This window comes from Phascolarctos cinereus, unplaced genomic scaffold (genome assembly GCF_003287225.1).
Source record: "Phascolarctos cinereus isolate Bilbo 61053 unplaced genomic scaffold, phaCin_HiC Scaffold_3;HRSCAF=262, whole genome shotgun sequence".
Lineage (NCBI taxonomy): Eukaryota > Metazoa > Chordata > Mammalia > Diprotodontia > Phascolarctidae > Phascolarctos > Phascolarctos cinereus.
In genome coordinates, this window is record NW_027555736.1 from 129,082,387 (window position 1) to 129,099,313 (window position 16,927).

Genomic DNA, 16,927 nt, shown 5'->3' on the forward strand with positions numbered 1-16,927 from the left:
ACTTTGTTGAAGACATGTTGAATTTGAGGTGTGAGCAGTAGATCCGGGCCTTGGAATAAAATCTAAGAATTCTGTCATTGACTGGCTGTGTGGCTTTGCACAAGTACTTTCATCTCTTTGGAAATCATACTCATCCTCTATGGAGGCTGGACAACACACTGTCTTTAAATGCCCTTCTAGTTCTAACATTTTTGTGATTCTGTGACTAAGAAAGAACTACTGTATTTGTAAATTAGGAGATTTGGATAGGGTATTGAAATAGGAGTCAAGAAAACCTGAGTTTGCATTCTGCCTCAGACACTTACTAGCTTTGTGGCCCTGGGTAAGTCATTTAAACTCTCTCCCTTTCAGTTTCCTCGGTTGTAAAATGAGGATAATAATAGCACCTATTTCACTGGGTTGTTGTGAAGCTCTGATAGCATATATAAAGATCTTTGCAAAACTTCATATAAATCCAAGCCATCCTTGTTACTATGATTATAATTACCATTATGAGTAGTAGCAATCGTCATTCTCTCATCATCATCATCATCATCATCATTGTAGTAGTAGTAGTAGTAGTAGTAGTAGTAGTAGTAGTAGTAGTAGTAGTAGTAGTAGTAGTAGTATCCTTAATGACTAAAAGAGAATAGTTTTTTGCAGACCAGATTGCAATGATTAGTTAGGGAGAGTCTAATAGTTTAGATCACTATGGAAAAAGAAAAGATTGACATTGAAAGCAAGAGCAATAGGTAACTAGAACAGAAGCAAACTTATCAATAGTGCAATTTCTTTCCCTAATCTGGAATGGCATCGACAGTACCAATGCCTTTTCCCCCACAAATATTTTGGGGCTAGAGGATAGTGGGAAGGAAAATGTTTTTCTAGTTCCTCAAATGCAATTAAATACATATACCAAATTTAAACACTTTCATTATATATGTATATGCATATGTATAGATATATAAGTATATAGATATATATGAGTGCAACTAAAAATAAATTAGTTTAATGTCATAACAACCATGCTTCCTATACTAATGATTCCATGAAATTATGTGTACCTTAATCACTTCTGTCCCTCAAATGATTTCCTAAAAGCAGCATGTAGGAAAATCAAGAGACCTGAGTTTGGTTTCTTGTTGGACCACTGGCCTTGTCATTTTGCTTGCATTATTTTTATGTCCATTTCTCTTTAGTAAAAATTAGACACCAGACTTTGCAAAGACTAGTGAGTGGAGTCTCGTATGTGGAGTTTGCACAGTGGGATACTTTAGTGTCCTTCCCCATCTACTTCCATACTGTGCAGCATATATTTACGTATAATATCACATCTGACTGAATATGGACCCAGAGGACAGAGACTAAAGAGACGTTACTGCGTCAATTCACACAGTGAAATATGTGACATGTAAATCCCTAAGAGAAAGATCTCAAAGCTTGTATTACCCAAGTGTTCACATAACCAGATTATGTTCAGTCCCTAGCAATCTGACCATATGAGGGTATAAATTATGTAAAATGGCATTAGACAGCATTTGATATTACCTGGTCTCCATTGCTATGAATGTACTATTTCATTACAATTATTTTCATTGTGAATTGTCTTTCCTTTTAGATTTTTATTACAAATACCCTTCCTTTGGGTCTGTCAAACCAGTTTTCTCTTTTATTACACATTGGAGAAAGATGAACTAGCTCATTTAGAAATGAGTTTCTGAACTTGTTCATTTTTAGAACCAAATTCATACCAAACCTTTTTTAGTTTACTATTTTGAGGTTCTGAAATGTTCAGTTGTGTTTTGTTCACTTTGGTTTCCAGCCAGGAACAGAACCAGAAGGGCTCAAATACCAAAGGAAAGGGTGTTCTCACAGTATTTCTGGCCAGGACCAGAAGTGGAAATATCGAAAAGCTCACAAGTAAAGCTGTTCTTCTGAGATTTTTATCCCAAGTCTGCAAAACCAAGGGCTTTGTATAAAGATTACTTTGAATAGTAATCTGAACCAAACTCTTACTGTTAACACTTCAGAGTTGCTTTCAGTTCTCAAATCTCCGATTGTTCCCCTCAATTTAGATATGTTTTAATAGTTCATTCCATCATGGATACACCTCAACCTGGGAAATTTTTAACACCTTTTGCTTTCTTTCATCCTCTGCAGATCCCACTATTTTAGCTGCCAAATATTCCACTTTCTCTAGGCCAGGACAATGAATAGAGCCAACAAATGCACATCATTATATTCTCTTTCACAAAAGTGTTTAACATTCTGGCTTGAGGGAAAGGATGTTATTCTCCAAAGCAGTTAGGGCTACCATGGTTGTTGATTTCCATCCTTACATCATCCTGGTGCAAAGAGGAAAGACAGTTACTAAGGTAGTTGGGAAACAAAGAAAATAGATCTTTAGAAATAAAAGTCAATAAACTAAATTGCACATTGACTTCTCCCACAGCCACTGAAAGATTGATGCTTTGTAAACAATGCATAAAGTATTGTTGAAAATGAATGAGGTCCTTTCTGTTGCCTAATAGATCCATTGTTCCTTTTCTCCAGAAAAATGTGGAGGAACTTTGAATGTTTGACCAGTGTGTCTCTAAATTGAAATTAAACTCATGTCTTCAAACACAAAACAAGTCCTTTTCTACAGTGTTCCTGTAGTTTCTCTAAAGTCCATGATTTTACACCAATTTGAAAAACTTCCTTTTCTCATACTTTAGTGAGTTTTCCAGACCTTCTCTCCCGCCTTTTTTTTAAACATTGTGAGCTTTCCAGTTCAACTCCCATTTCTGTAAAGTTTCATGTCTTTACCAAAAAAAAAAAAGATCCTAACAGTTACTAACCCTTCTGCTGCAGCTTCTCACTAATAATAGTGAGAGAAAGCCACAGGCTGGCATCTCCACTTGGATGAACATCAGCTGTGTTAACCTGGTATGCCTAGAAATCTATGAATGGTTTTTAAAGAAAACTTTTCTTTTTTTTTCATTGTGTTTCCCAGGCTATTCCATGGTCTCTGGAACTCTTAAACAGAATGGTTCTGTTATAAGGTCCAACAGGGGAAAATCTACTAGGTCCCAACCATCTGGGAAGCCCCATCATTTAGACTGACAGCAGGTTTAACATATTTTCCAGTTATGACTATGAACTTTTGAACAGAACAAGCAAACACTCAAAGCCTTGGAAAAAATAACTCCCTTCTTCACTAATAACAGTCTTGGGATAAAAAGAATACTTAGCAAAGAGAAGTAAAGGGGAATTCAATAAGAGAAAAGTACCTTGTCACACTGTATTTACTAGGTCAAATTCATATTTTGTTACAAGTGCTATACATATTTTGGTAATGCATATTATTTACTCAGTTGAGCCTAATGGCTCCTTCAAAAGCAATTAAGGTGTATTAAGTAAATACATTTTTGGTATGTGTACTAATTTTGAAAACACATTGTTTTATTTACAATGCATTCTTTTGAGTCAAAACCTACTTCTCTGGAAGTGGTTCCACTGTTTGAATTGAGTAATTTACAGAGTGGAGAAATGGAAGCAAAGTCTTTGTGGCTGAGCTCTTATATTGCACCTGGAAAAGCTTTGGTTAATGGCTAATACTTGTTACAGATGCATTTAAGAAGTGAAAAAAAAAAAAGGAATGCTCTTTGGATTCTCAATATCACATAAAGACTAAAACAAGAAATCCTGGCTATAGAAGAGTTTAGCAATATCCATAAGGGGTAAGAAAGTCTCCTTTTATCAGTGCATATTTAAATGTCTCATAAGTGGATCCGAGACAAACCTTTTAGCTACGTTATTTTGTTCTCTACTAGAGTCCTTTGGAAAAGGGGTCATGGTCTTATCTAAACCTTGTATGTCTACTAGGTCCTATTACAATGATCTGCATACTGTAGGAGCTCAATAAATGTTTATACTATATTCATATCTATGAGTTTATGAACACAGTGAGAGAAATATAATCCAACTTGGAATTATGGAATTTTAGAGCTAGAAGGAATCTCAGAAATCATCTAATCTAATTTGCTAATTTTAAAGATAAAGAAACTAAAGTACAAAGAGGTTATGAAACATGCCACTGAAGTCACACTATCCAAGTATCCTCACTTCTAATCCATTTCTCTGCATACTAAACCACATCAGTGTTTGTCAGTGCACCAGATTGAAAAGTCAGAAGTTAGGAGACGTCCATATTGCCTTTGATAGCCGGTGTGACTGTTAGAAGCATAGGTACCCTTGGAAGTGCTGCAGTATGAAAGAACTTAGATTAAAGTTGTGTCACTCAAACAAAATGGAATTTGAAGACTTTATAATGAAATATGATATTGTTGTAAATTCTGTTTAAATCCTAAAGCAAACCAATTTGGTTCTTCTACCACCACTAATTAATAATAATAATAATAATAATTGACAACATTTTCCCTAATTTGAAAAAGTTTAAGCTAAGCATAGGATCATGGGGGGCAGAGATCTAAGCTAAACTATAATTTTGATCTCTGTATGTTTATAATACCTTTACCCTCACTTCACAAATATGAATCCATAGTCTTTAAATCAGAATACTACTATTACTATGAAATAGCAATAATAATAATAATGACTACAACTGTTTTATTTAGAGATTGCCCATACCTCCAAGTATCACTGGAGATTTAAAATTTTCAGTGCATATGCTGAAATTACAACCATGTTGATAATGGATATACTGATTTTCATTTATCAGGGATCTGAAAATGGGTTTCATTATTTTGAATGGCTTATATTTGATTGTTTTAGACAAAAGAAGCAAACAACAGAAAATAAAGCCATAAAATCCTATTAACTTTGTTAAGCATTGTTCACCCCTTTAAAGCATATGGTGCATAACTGTTGAATTTCATATAATGCTCCAAATGATTTTTATTTTTCCTTCTGCCTTACCCAGCAAAGCACAGCATTGTAATCCAGTTCTTCCATTAACTATCACTTGTTTCTTTTGCCAACCATCTCATTTTAAAATATCATTTTTTATGAAGGCTAATGTTATATAGTGGAAAACTGTAAAAAATTAATGGATAGTCTTGGTACTGAGAAAACGCATTATTTCAATAGTTTTATTATTTTTGTCCATTACACATTTACAGGTTTTGCTGCTGTATATAGATATGTTTTATAGATTATGCAAAAGTTATTACTTTAACACTTTCATCATTGAGAAATTTTGATCATTTTATGCTTGCCTTTCCACAAGAATAATACCTGTTTACTTATATCTGTGGCCAGTATCCTGGATTATTGTTGATATTTTTATTTCTTATAATTAATGAGAGATCTTTAAAAATAATTTCAGAAAAATAATTTCAGGATTTGGATACATGTCATGTGTCTGTTAATAGGATTTCCAAAAATCCCACCAACTATATGCAGAAGTTCTCTTATCTGATACTTCCAGAGAACAGAAACTACATTGTAAACACTGTTGTTGGTTAGTTGCTCAGTCTTGTCGACTCGTTGTGACCCCATTTGAGGTTTTCTTGGCAAAGATCCTGGAGTGGTTTGCCATTTCGTTCTTCAGTTGACCAGTGAATTAAAGCAAATAGGTTAAGTGATTTGCCAAGAGTCACACAGCTAGTGTCTGAAACTGTATTTGAACTCAGGTCTTCCTGACCCTAGGCCCAACATTCTATCCACTGAACCACCTAGCTGCCTCCTGTAAGCTTTATTGTTGTAATTGCAGTCATTTCCAACTCTCCATGACTCCTTTTTTGTGGTTTTCTTGATAAAGATACTGGAGTCGTTTTCCATTTCCTTTTCCAGCTCATTTTACAGGTGAGAAAACTGAGGCAAACAGGGTTAATTAACTTACCCAGGTTCACACAGCTAGCAAATGTCTGGGGCCAAATTTGAGCTCAGGTCCTCCAGACTCTAGGGCCAGCGCTCTATCTACTACTCCACCTAGCTGCCCCATTCAGATTATCTTAGTTTGTATCTCCATGAAAAGCTATATTGCTGCTCTTAAGAAACAATGGAAGCATTTTTAAAAGTGCCTTCACTTTTTAAATACCAGGCACTCTCTTCTGGGTGGGGAGAATACAAAGACAAATACGAAGATGCCTGCCTTCAAGGAGATTTCCGTTCTAAGGGGAGTGTGGTACAACACATACACATAGAAGTATATTCACAAAAGATGTACAAAAATAAGAAATAACTGGGAGAGGGAGGCAGGCATTAATTTCTGTAGAAATCATGAACTGCCTCAGGTAGAAGGTCATCCTTAAGCTGGACTTTGAAGGAAACTGGAGATTTAAAGAGGCAGAGGTAAGGATGGAGAGCATTCCAAGAATGGGGGACAACCTATGAAAAGGCAAAGAAATGGGAAATGGAGTGCCCTGTAGGAGGAACAGTAAGAAGCCCAATTTAGCTGGATCAGAGTCTGCATGAAGAAGAGTAAAATAGAATAAGGCATCAAATAAGACTGAAGCCAATTTATAGAGAGCTTAAAATGCCAAATTAAGAAGTATAGAGTTGAAATAGAGAATGCAGGGAACCATTAGTGTTTGCTGAGCAAGGGAATGTGACATTGTCAGAACTATGCTTTGGGAAATCATTTTGGCAGTCACATAGCTAGAGGGAACCTTGGAGAAAACCTAGCACAAATCCTTCATTTTACAGAAGAAGAAACTGAGGCTCAGAGAGGTGAAATTAATTTACTTTCATACCAGTAGTGATGGAACCAAGACTCTAAACCTGTTGATTCTACTGAACCATACTACCTCTTGAATTTATTGATTCATTATAATTCTACCTTTTAAAGAAAACATGTCTCATTGTAATACAGCACTTTTAGGTTCTAACAGTTTATAGGATTCAAAGGTGGAAAGGATCTTAGAGATTATCTAATGACCACCTTCATTTTACACATGAGGAAACCAAGGACCAAAGAAAAGCTTCATCAAGGCAAAGCAGCTAATACCTTTCAAAGCCACGGTTCAAAATCTGATCTTCTGGGGCAGCTAGGTGGCACAATGGATAAAGCTCCAGCCTTGGAGTCAGGAGAACTTGAGTTCAAATCTGGCCTCAGACACTTGACACTTACTAGCTGTGTGACTGTAGGCAAGTCACTTAACCCTATTGCCTAAACAAAATCAAAATCCCAAGCCTGAGGTTTTGTCTACTCATGTCTTTATCACCTTGAATTTTTAGAGAACATGATGTGAAATTTGCTTGTTGTCTTCCATCTTCAACCTCCTGTGTACCTCCATGCTTTCCTCTTCCCCCTTCAAAAATAGAGAAAAATGTTAAGTTAATATTTTTTACTAATTGAAATAACTACTAGTTATTTATGCAAGGTGAAAAACACCCCCACAAAATTATATTTTTCATTAGGCAAAAGAAATTAGATATATAATCACCATCAAATAGTGTTTATTAATGATGCCAAAACTAAATAATAATAGCAATACCTAATATTTATATACTCATTAGGTTTTTCAAAGTGCTTTACAAATATCTCATTTGATCCTTACAGCCAGTGGTATCAAACTCAAATGGAAACAAGGCCACTGAATGAATACATAAAAATCCCTGTAGGCAGGGTATTGACTTAGAACACCACAGATTAACATTTTCATATTTTATTTTGTTAATTATTTCCCAATTGTATTTTAATCTGGTTCTTACACAAGCCTGTTTGATACTTATGCTCACAACAGCCCTGAGAGGTAAATGTTATTATTACCTCCATTTTTCAGATAAAGAAATTGAGATGGATAGAGGCTAAATGACTTTCCCAGGGTCATAGAACTAGTTAGTATCTGAGACTAAATTTGAACTCAGGTCTTCCTGACTCCAGGTCCAGTACTCTAACCAATGTGCCATCCAGCTGCCTATTATAATAAATGATAGATCTCATATTATAAAATAACTTACATTAACAAACTGAAAAAAACTATAAATGTATGCCATAAAGCAAACTGAAGGACAACCTTAATGATACTTTTTTTTTGAACACTCCACACTGCAGCCAAGCTAAATTACTTAAGTTACTGACTTTTATCATACCTCCGTATGTTTGCAACATGTGGTCTCCAGTACCTAGAAATAACATGGCCTTCCCCCTCCATATCCACCTATTGAAATCTTTCTTTTCACTCATGACTCAGTTTATGTTCTGTCTCCTCTATGAACATTTCCATGATTTCTTCCATCCCACATCATTTTTGAAAATCTTGCAAGTCACTCTGTTTTACCTTTCCTAAAAACTTAATCATTTTCTAACTTGTCTCATAGTTGTTTATATACATGCTTCGTTCCCCTCTCCTAAACACCTTTTGTTGTTGTTCAGTCATTTTTCAGTCATGTCTGACTCTCCATGATTCCATTTGGGGTTTCCTTGGCAAAGATACTGGAGTGGTTTGCCATTTCCTTCTCCAGCTCATTTTACAGATGAGGAAACTGAGGCAAACAGAGTTAAGTGACTTGCCCAGGGTCACATAGCTAGTAAGTGTCTGAGGCCAGATTTGAACTCAAGAAGATGAGTTTTGCTGACTGTAGGCCTGTTACTCTATCCACCTAGCTTATCCATTGAGGACATGGATTATTTAGATTTTTATCTTTTTATCCCTATTGCTTAGCATAGAACCCCACACAAAGTAGGCACAACAAATATTTGTTAAATTTATTAGAGACAAATATTGAGAGATTATTACTGGGTTTGAGACCCACTTCTGCTATGTACAGGCTGTGTTACCCTCTGCAAATAATTTAACTCAAGGTTTAGTCAAGTCTCTGAGAGTGTAAGTCAAAAAGAAGGTACTGATTTGCATTGATAGAGGGAGTTTCCTTGTCTATATCAGCAAAATCACAGTTATAAGTCCTAGCCCTATCTACAAATGAATTCAAGGTTTGGGGTTTTGAACTTAACACTGTGAATAAAACAAAAGTTTACAGGATAACTAGAGGAATTGGCTCATTTCTTTCATTTAGTCTGACAGGTCTTCATGGAGGAGGTGAGATGCTAAAAGATGTGTAGACTTGGAAAGTTAATTGAAAAGCAATATGTAGTCAGATCACCTGAGTTTGAATACTGGCTCTGCTATTTGTGGCCTTTATGACCATGAGCATTATTTAGGTGTTTAAGGATATGAAAGGGGGCAGCTAGGTGGTGCAGTGGATAGAGCACCAGCCCTGAAGTCAGGAGGACCTGAGTTCAAATTTGGCCTCAGACCAAACACTTGACACACTTATTAGCTGTGTGACCCTGGGCAAGTCACTTAACCCCAATTAACTAAAAAAAAAAAACAACCAGAATATGAAAGGCAATATGGACCTTAAAAATGTACCTTTCAGTTGGTGGTGCTTCTTACCATCATTAATAAAGATACTCAATTATGTTGGGACACATCTGAGGTTGGAGATGCTGTATATCTACATCTGTAGTTGAAGTGGAATCAATGTGATGCCGTGGCTAAGAATGGAGACGCTCTTTCTCTAGGGAATCTCAGGGAATGCTGTTTCTTTAAAATACTGTTTTAGTACACCGTTTCTTTAACATACTATTTCTTTTTAAAAAAAAGTTTTCTGGTGCAGTTTAGGTGCAGAGCTCAAATACTGTATTTCCCCCCACTGTCACAACTTCTTGCAAGATGTGTTGTAACTAGCCTCCTTCATTATTTCTATTATGACAACATTAAAAAAAAACAAACATGAAATCTTTGTCTATTTTTTAAGTATTCAATGACTTAGATCTATACTCTTCAGAGATAGAATTCTCTTTTTCTACTCTTGTATAAACCAGAGCAACTGCTGAAATTAGTACAAATTTCTTACCCACTGGTTTCTTCCTCTATGGAATCCTTTAACAAGAATAAGAGCAGAATAAACTTAGCTTGATTTGAAAAACCTAAATTGTTTTCTTTTAAGAAAAGAATATGAAGGGACAGCTGGGTGGCACAGTGAATAGAGCTCTGGCCTTGGAGTCAGAAGGACCTCAGTTCAAATCCAGCCTCAGCACTTAACACTTACTAGCTGTGTGACCTTGGGCAAATCACTTAACCCTTATCGTCTCACCAAAAAAAAAAAAGAATACAAAATGGTCTTTGAGCTCCTTATGACTCTACAATTTTTAAAAAACCTCCTTATTTATTAGCCATTTGCTCAAGATAGTTCCTTCAGAGGAAGCACAATAACCAGTGGGAGAACACCTACCCCACCAAAAAAAATTACTATTCCCATTGCTGAACTCCTCAACCAATGATTTGAGGTTTCCTTTTGGAAGGTGTTAACCTCTACCTTAATTGCAAAATTAGTGAGGTAGCCTCACTTCATTTTTTTGATGTGATGACCGTAAGGAATTGATGTTTTTGTCCATAAATTATCAATATTGAAAATTGGCTGTTTAATCTAATAAATTTTATTTGAGGCTTCTATATATATTAAGAAAATACTTTTGCCAGTTGCATTATTCCAACGATCTGATTTCTCACTAATAGTCTCCCTTAAATTTTTCCCCTAGAAAATGACATACCTCCATTCCAATGGTAGGGTTCTCATGCCTAACAGTGTCAATGGTGAAAAATAGTAGAACTGTTTATCTTTCAACCTAACAACTCAGACTTGTGCCATGTAGTAGCAGATGGCTTGAGCCTTGATGTGTTAATGGCAGTGATTATTCTATGAATAGTGACAGCTGATCAAGGATATAAAGCAACAATAGTGGCTACCATCCTGGGAAAGGTGCTAAAAGTAGGTGCTATAGGCTCTACTTTTCCTGTGTGTCATTATCAATTCCAAAGAGATATCTATCAGGCATGGAATGGTGGTCTGTAGCACAGACATGAAGAACCAATAAGAGTGCTGTATTTTTTTTAATTTGGACAATATATTTTTTGATGGGCTACATATTTCAGAAAAATGTTTAGGACCCTTCTCAGTTATGCCTCAGATTTACCATTTCCTCAACTTCCAGATTGAAAATAATCACTTTCAGCACTCTCAGTTCCTTGCCTCCCCATCTCATGAGTCTCTACTATAAACATGAATAGTTATAACTATGACAGGAAGTGTGGTGAACCTTATATTCATAGCCATTAGAACTAAATATATTAGAATCAGCAAAGTTCTGAACAAACATCTCTTCATGATAAAACCACTATGATTAGGAAAATATGGATTATTGATATTATGAGTTAATTCTTATTTAATATGGTATTTTCTTTTGGATGTTAGCAATGTAGCTATAGTCAACTTAATAAGCATTTATTAAGTACTTACTATCCTCTGGACACAATGGGAAGCATTTGGGACGTATAGAAACAAAATATTGTAAATAATGCCTTATAAAACAGGAATTCAGCTCCAAATAATTTATTCTATTTTTCCTTGTGATTGTGAAGAGAAGGAAACATTTATCAAGTGCCTATTATATGCTAGGCATTATGCCAATAACTTTACAGATATTATCTCTTCTGATGGTTTACTGTAGCTTTCTGTTCTACCACTACCACCACTACATTTTCTTAAAATGTTTACTATTTAATAATTCAGAGAATGTAAAATTTTCTGTCTTTTAAATGTTCCTGATGTGTTTGGGTCTATATACATAAGCGTGTGTTTCCTTTTTATTAGCCTAATGTACAGAGTCTGAGACAGAGACGTCAAACTGAGGCAAACCTCCCCAAGAAAGCCAGAATCAGATTAAAATGTAACTGGGAAACATTTAACGAAATAAGTAAAAGTATAATACAACATATGTAATGTTAATTTGTGGTTTTCTAAGTCAATATATAGCTACAGGGATCTGTTTCTATTTGAATTTGATATAATTGTTATGAGATATACCCAAAAGCATCAACATAAGTGAACATTAAAGGTTATGTAATATGAAATGTTTTGTGCTCCTACTGAGGGAAATGGAAACGTTCTGATAGACTTATAGGCATAGAATCTTGAGGAGTCTTAATTTTCTGAGTAGCTTTAATGACAGAGCCCTCTTCATTCTTATGGCACCTCCAAGTGCTTCTAAGTTTATAGCTTCAAAACATAGGTCTTTACCAGTCAAGCTAGAGGAGAATCTTTTTATCTGTGCGGTGGCGCAGCCTCTATTCTGTTTATAAAATTCAAGGCAAGAGGAAATAGAGCTGTTACAAATACTTCATCCTGTCTATTGTAATACCTCTTTAGGTTGCCTATTAGAGAATTAGCCTATGTTTGCCCGAGGGACATCTAAGGTCTAGAAATATTTCAATGATTTCACATTAACTAGTAATTAGTTTATACTATTTAATGGGGGTGGGGGTGTTACTGCTGTAGATACCACAGTCTTCCTCCTCCTTTCTCCTAAGAAGAAATTACTTCTGATATTGGGTCATTTCATTTCATGGCTTATGTAGGTTTTGGCATAATTAGTTCATCAGGCTTCATTTAAGAAAGACCAAGAAAAATCCTTCTCTTCCGGAACAGAATATAATTTTTTTTTGCATTTCGCCTTTTTTAGTTGTTTTCCATTCATCCCATACACAGAAATAGATTGTTTTCAAAGCAATGGAAGAGGCTTTTTAGATGTGTGTTGTTGTTCAGTTGTTTCAGTCATGTCCAAGTCTTCGTGACCTCATTTGGGGTTTTCTTGGCAAAGATAATGTGATTTGTCATTTCTTTCTCTAGCTCATTTTGCAGATAAAGAAACTGAGGTAAACAAGGTTAAATGACTGTGCCCAGGATCATACAGCTAGCAAGTGTCAGAGACCAGATTTGAACTCATGAAGATAAGTCTTCCTAACTCCAGGCCCAGCACTCTATCTATGATACCACCTAGCTGTACGACTGATTCTTATTAAAGTCTATGGGGGCTACACTACTAAAACCCAGTGCAACACTTTGAAAATTCACTTCTAAGCTAGATATGTGGATAAATAATAACTAAAAAAAGAAAAGCTAGAAATATTTCAGCATTGCTTCAGAACCTGATTATCCCTTACTTGCAGAGCAAATAAAAGAATTTGGTAACAACTAATCAAAATTCCAAGCTGCATAAATCTCCAGGTATCATGCCCACTGAGCACTCTAGAAGTTTCTGCTACATAGGTGAAAAGAGAAAAAAATTGTCCCTGAAATAGAACTTAAGGAAATACAAATAAATTAATAAGAGGTTCCATTAACCCAAACAGAATTATCTGAGCAGATAGCTTTCCTAACATGCTACAGAGTTTATATTGTCAGCTTTTAGTTCAATAAATCCCCCTACCTTAGTGATTATAACCTACAGTCTTCTTCCATTTACACAGGCCTGACTTGTCTGTGCCCTTATGCAGATGACTCCCAAATCTACATTTCCAGCCCTCACTGTTCCCCAGGGCTCTAGCCTGTGTTTCCAGCTGTCTGCTATATAGCTACCCTGAGACGTACTGCAGAGTCCTCAAACTCACCATATCTCAAGCTTTACTCATCATCTTCCTCTCAAAACATGCCGCATTCCCCTAACTTTTCTTTTTTGCAGAATCTCCTTGTTGGAAGAGACCTGACCTTGGTTTAGAATCAGATCCACCAGTTCTGTTAGTACCTTTGATGTAGTTCACCTGGGCCTGGAGACTGACTCTAAGCTCACTTTGAGTGGGAATCATTGCAAGTACCCTTTAGGGGAATGCAGAGATGGTGATGGATTCAAGCAGGCTGTCCTATGGTCCTGATGATTACCAAGACTTAAAAAGTGGCCTAGGATATATAATTGAGAAAATGCATGATCAGAAAAGGAAAAGAGACAGTCATATGATAAGAGAGAAGAATATCACAGATAGATTGCTCTTCTGGTTCTTGCCAAATGTAAAATGCCTAGAGCAAGTCCCCAAGTGCATTGGATTGGTTCTTTTTGGAGAATCTATAAAAGAAAGATGCAGAAGTCATCCAGGATGAGAAAGTGTGGGTAGGTTATAATCTGCACTAGTGAGGATATTGCCCACATTGATAAGAGTGAAGCTCTATAAAGTAGAGCAAGAGAGTAGGAAGTAAATAGATCTCTGATCTTGAAGCAACTGGCAACTCCTCTAAACAATGCAGATTGACATCTATTTCACAACTAATACTATGAGAGGATTACTTAGAGTATTGTTTCATTATTTGCCCAAGTTCATGCAACCAGTACAACTGTCTCAGAGGTGCAACATGAACTTGGGTATTTCTGGCTTCAGAACCTTTTTATCCTCTACGCCATGGTGACTGAGGTATCAAATAGCTATTCCAACTATATGGCTCAGTGCCCATATGAACTTTACTTTGCTCCCCATTATTGATCTTTGAGATTTCTTCCTCCTTCTTTCTTAACCATCTGCTGCTTGGAACTCTTATTTGTGACAAGGAAAGAGGGAAAGATTGAGAGGAAACGTATTACAAGATGGATTAATTTCTCTCCAACCCCAAGGAAATACTGTTATACATGATGCTCAGTTCCTCTTCATACTATGTCCTTGGAAAACCCAAGTAAGATATGCTTCCTTTACAATTATGAAATGTCTAACAAGGTGTGAACTTTGTCTTGGGATTTTGTCAAGAAATAAGCCAATATTTGTATGAGGGAAATCCTGGATTGGAGCACAAGCCATGGAAGTTATTGGGAAACACTCAAGATTTTACCCTGAGTTTAGTTTCAAGGAGATAGGTCACAACTATTAGTACAAAATTGTACATCAGTTACATCATGGGTTAAACAGGATTTTAGGGATTCATTTGAGAACGTGTATACCATTTACACACACACACACACACACACACAAAAGCTTCTGTGGAAAATATTTTCCTAGTCCCACACAACCAAACTTTTGGAATATACCCCATTCAAGTAGAGAACTGTCATTAATATAAAATCCATTACCTTTCTTTACTTCTTTCTCTCTTCAATTCCACCAAGTAAAGAAAAACAAATATTAGTAAAGAGTTAGAGTTTTGGGTCAATGACACCCATTTCCTACTTTTTGCTGATACTGAGCATGCTCATGAAAGATTTTTTTTTTGTCAAGTAACTACTATTAGGAAAGCAGGAGTCACCAGCCAAAGGCTTCCTCATGCATGCATTCATTATGTATGTGAATGTTATGTATATGTGTGCATGTGTGTTTAGGTATTTAGGTATTTTAACCACCTAACCTTCCAGCATGGAAGGTAACCCTTTAGAAATACATATCTATACATATGTTTAAAGTAGTTGAGCTATATGAGCCAACAGAAAATTGGCCCTAGGATGACTTATAAAGGATTTTTGTAAGACATGAGCAGAACAGCATGGGCTCTGACTAGGCAAGGAATTCAGAGTTGTAATAGAAAACATTTATTTGGCTACAGCTAAACATCCTAACACATGTTAGCATTTGCTGCCAATATGCTTCCTAATGAAGAACAACATAAAATCATAGGAAATCCTGTATCCCCATCTTCATGCATTTTTCCTGTATCTTTTGTGTCCTGGCTTTACTTCTCAAACATAGCTACCTCAAGAGAAAGGTTAATTCAAAAGTAATGTTTTGCCAACCATTAACTGTGTTGTCATTAACAAGATTAATGTACATTCCAGTATGCATCGGCAAGCTAATTTTTTCCCTCTTAAACAACTGTTCCTATTAAAAGCTAATGAATACTACTGTATTTTTTAAAATAGCACCATTTCTTTTAGTAAGGTATTATCTGCAAACTAGTTAAAGCTCCAGGATTACTATGGATTTGGTAGCAGGGTGGTTTAAACAACAACAACAACACTTGTTCTGCCTTGAATTATATGGAGTTTGGCCTCATTTGTATATTTTATCACGTTGAACAGATTTCAAGACAAAGGACAGACTAGGATCTGTTTTTCGTCTAAGCCCCTCCTTAAATCCACTCTCTCTTCATCTGAAACTGTTTAGAGAAGGACTCGTGAGTTTGTTAACCACTCCTCATTAGATACAAACTCACATTAAGTGATTACTGTATAGGTAAAGTTTTATTAGATACTTCTAAACAATCATAGGATATATGTTTTATGAGCTAGTCCTAGAGAACTCTGATTCATCAGATTGGAAATGCTCTAGATCCTACTTTGTCAAACTAATCACTTCCTCTCCCTACCATCAGGCAAGGAACTTTAAAAAAAAAAGAGGCCAACACTGGTACATTATACACTGCCATACACTGACTTTAACCTTCTGAGCTTATTTGATTTTTTTTTCCTCCAAGCATTGGAATAGGCTCTGGAATGATATAAAGAAATAAAACCTGCATCTGAAAGGTTATCTTTTCACTTTTTTTTTCCACTGGGCTTTTAATGATTTTCAGAATTATTAAATCTTTAAAAATGAAATGCACATGCTCTCTTCACTGCCTCTTTCCTGCCTTCCTGATTTCTATTTCTTTTCTTCTTTTCCCCCCTTTTCAAATCTATTTATTGCTTGTTTTTCTTGGCTCTTTCTCACTTTCCATTTTTCATTATTAGTTCTTTATGATCTTCTGTTTCCTTTTTTTCTTTCTGTCATGGCTGCTATCCCAGTTGTTCTCTCTGGGGCCCCTGAGTTTCCCTTAGCTAATGAAACAAGAGCTGCCTACCTCCCTTGCTTTTGCCATCCAGCTGTTTCCTTTTTAAAATATAAACTCATCTTTATTCAGTGAAGTTCCTGGTCAAGCCATATTCCTTTCACAGAAGAGTGCATTAGTGACAGTTTTTGTTTGTTGTTTGTTTGTTTTTCAGGGAAAAAAAATTTCAGGGACTGCAGGGAAGATATTTTGGACATAAATCCAAATTCTTTTGAAAATACTATCCAAAAATAGAAAAGGGCCTTTGCTTTGCTTAGAATCCCTTGGCACCTTGATATTGAGAAATTCTCCTTGACAGTTTGCCCTCCCCTTTACCAGCCTTTTAAACCTCCCACCTTGAAAGCTTAACGTTTCCTGGCTGTCGTGAAAGTGTAGTCTAACTAACACCACAAACCTGGATTTTATATGATTAGTTAGTGAA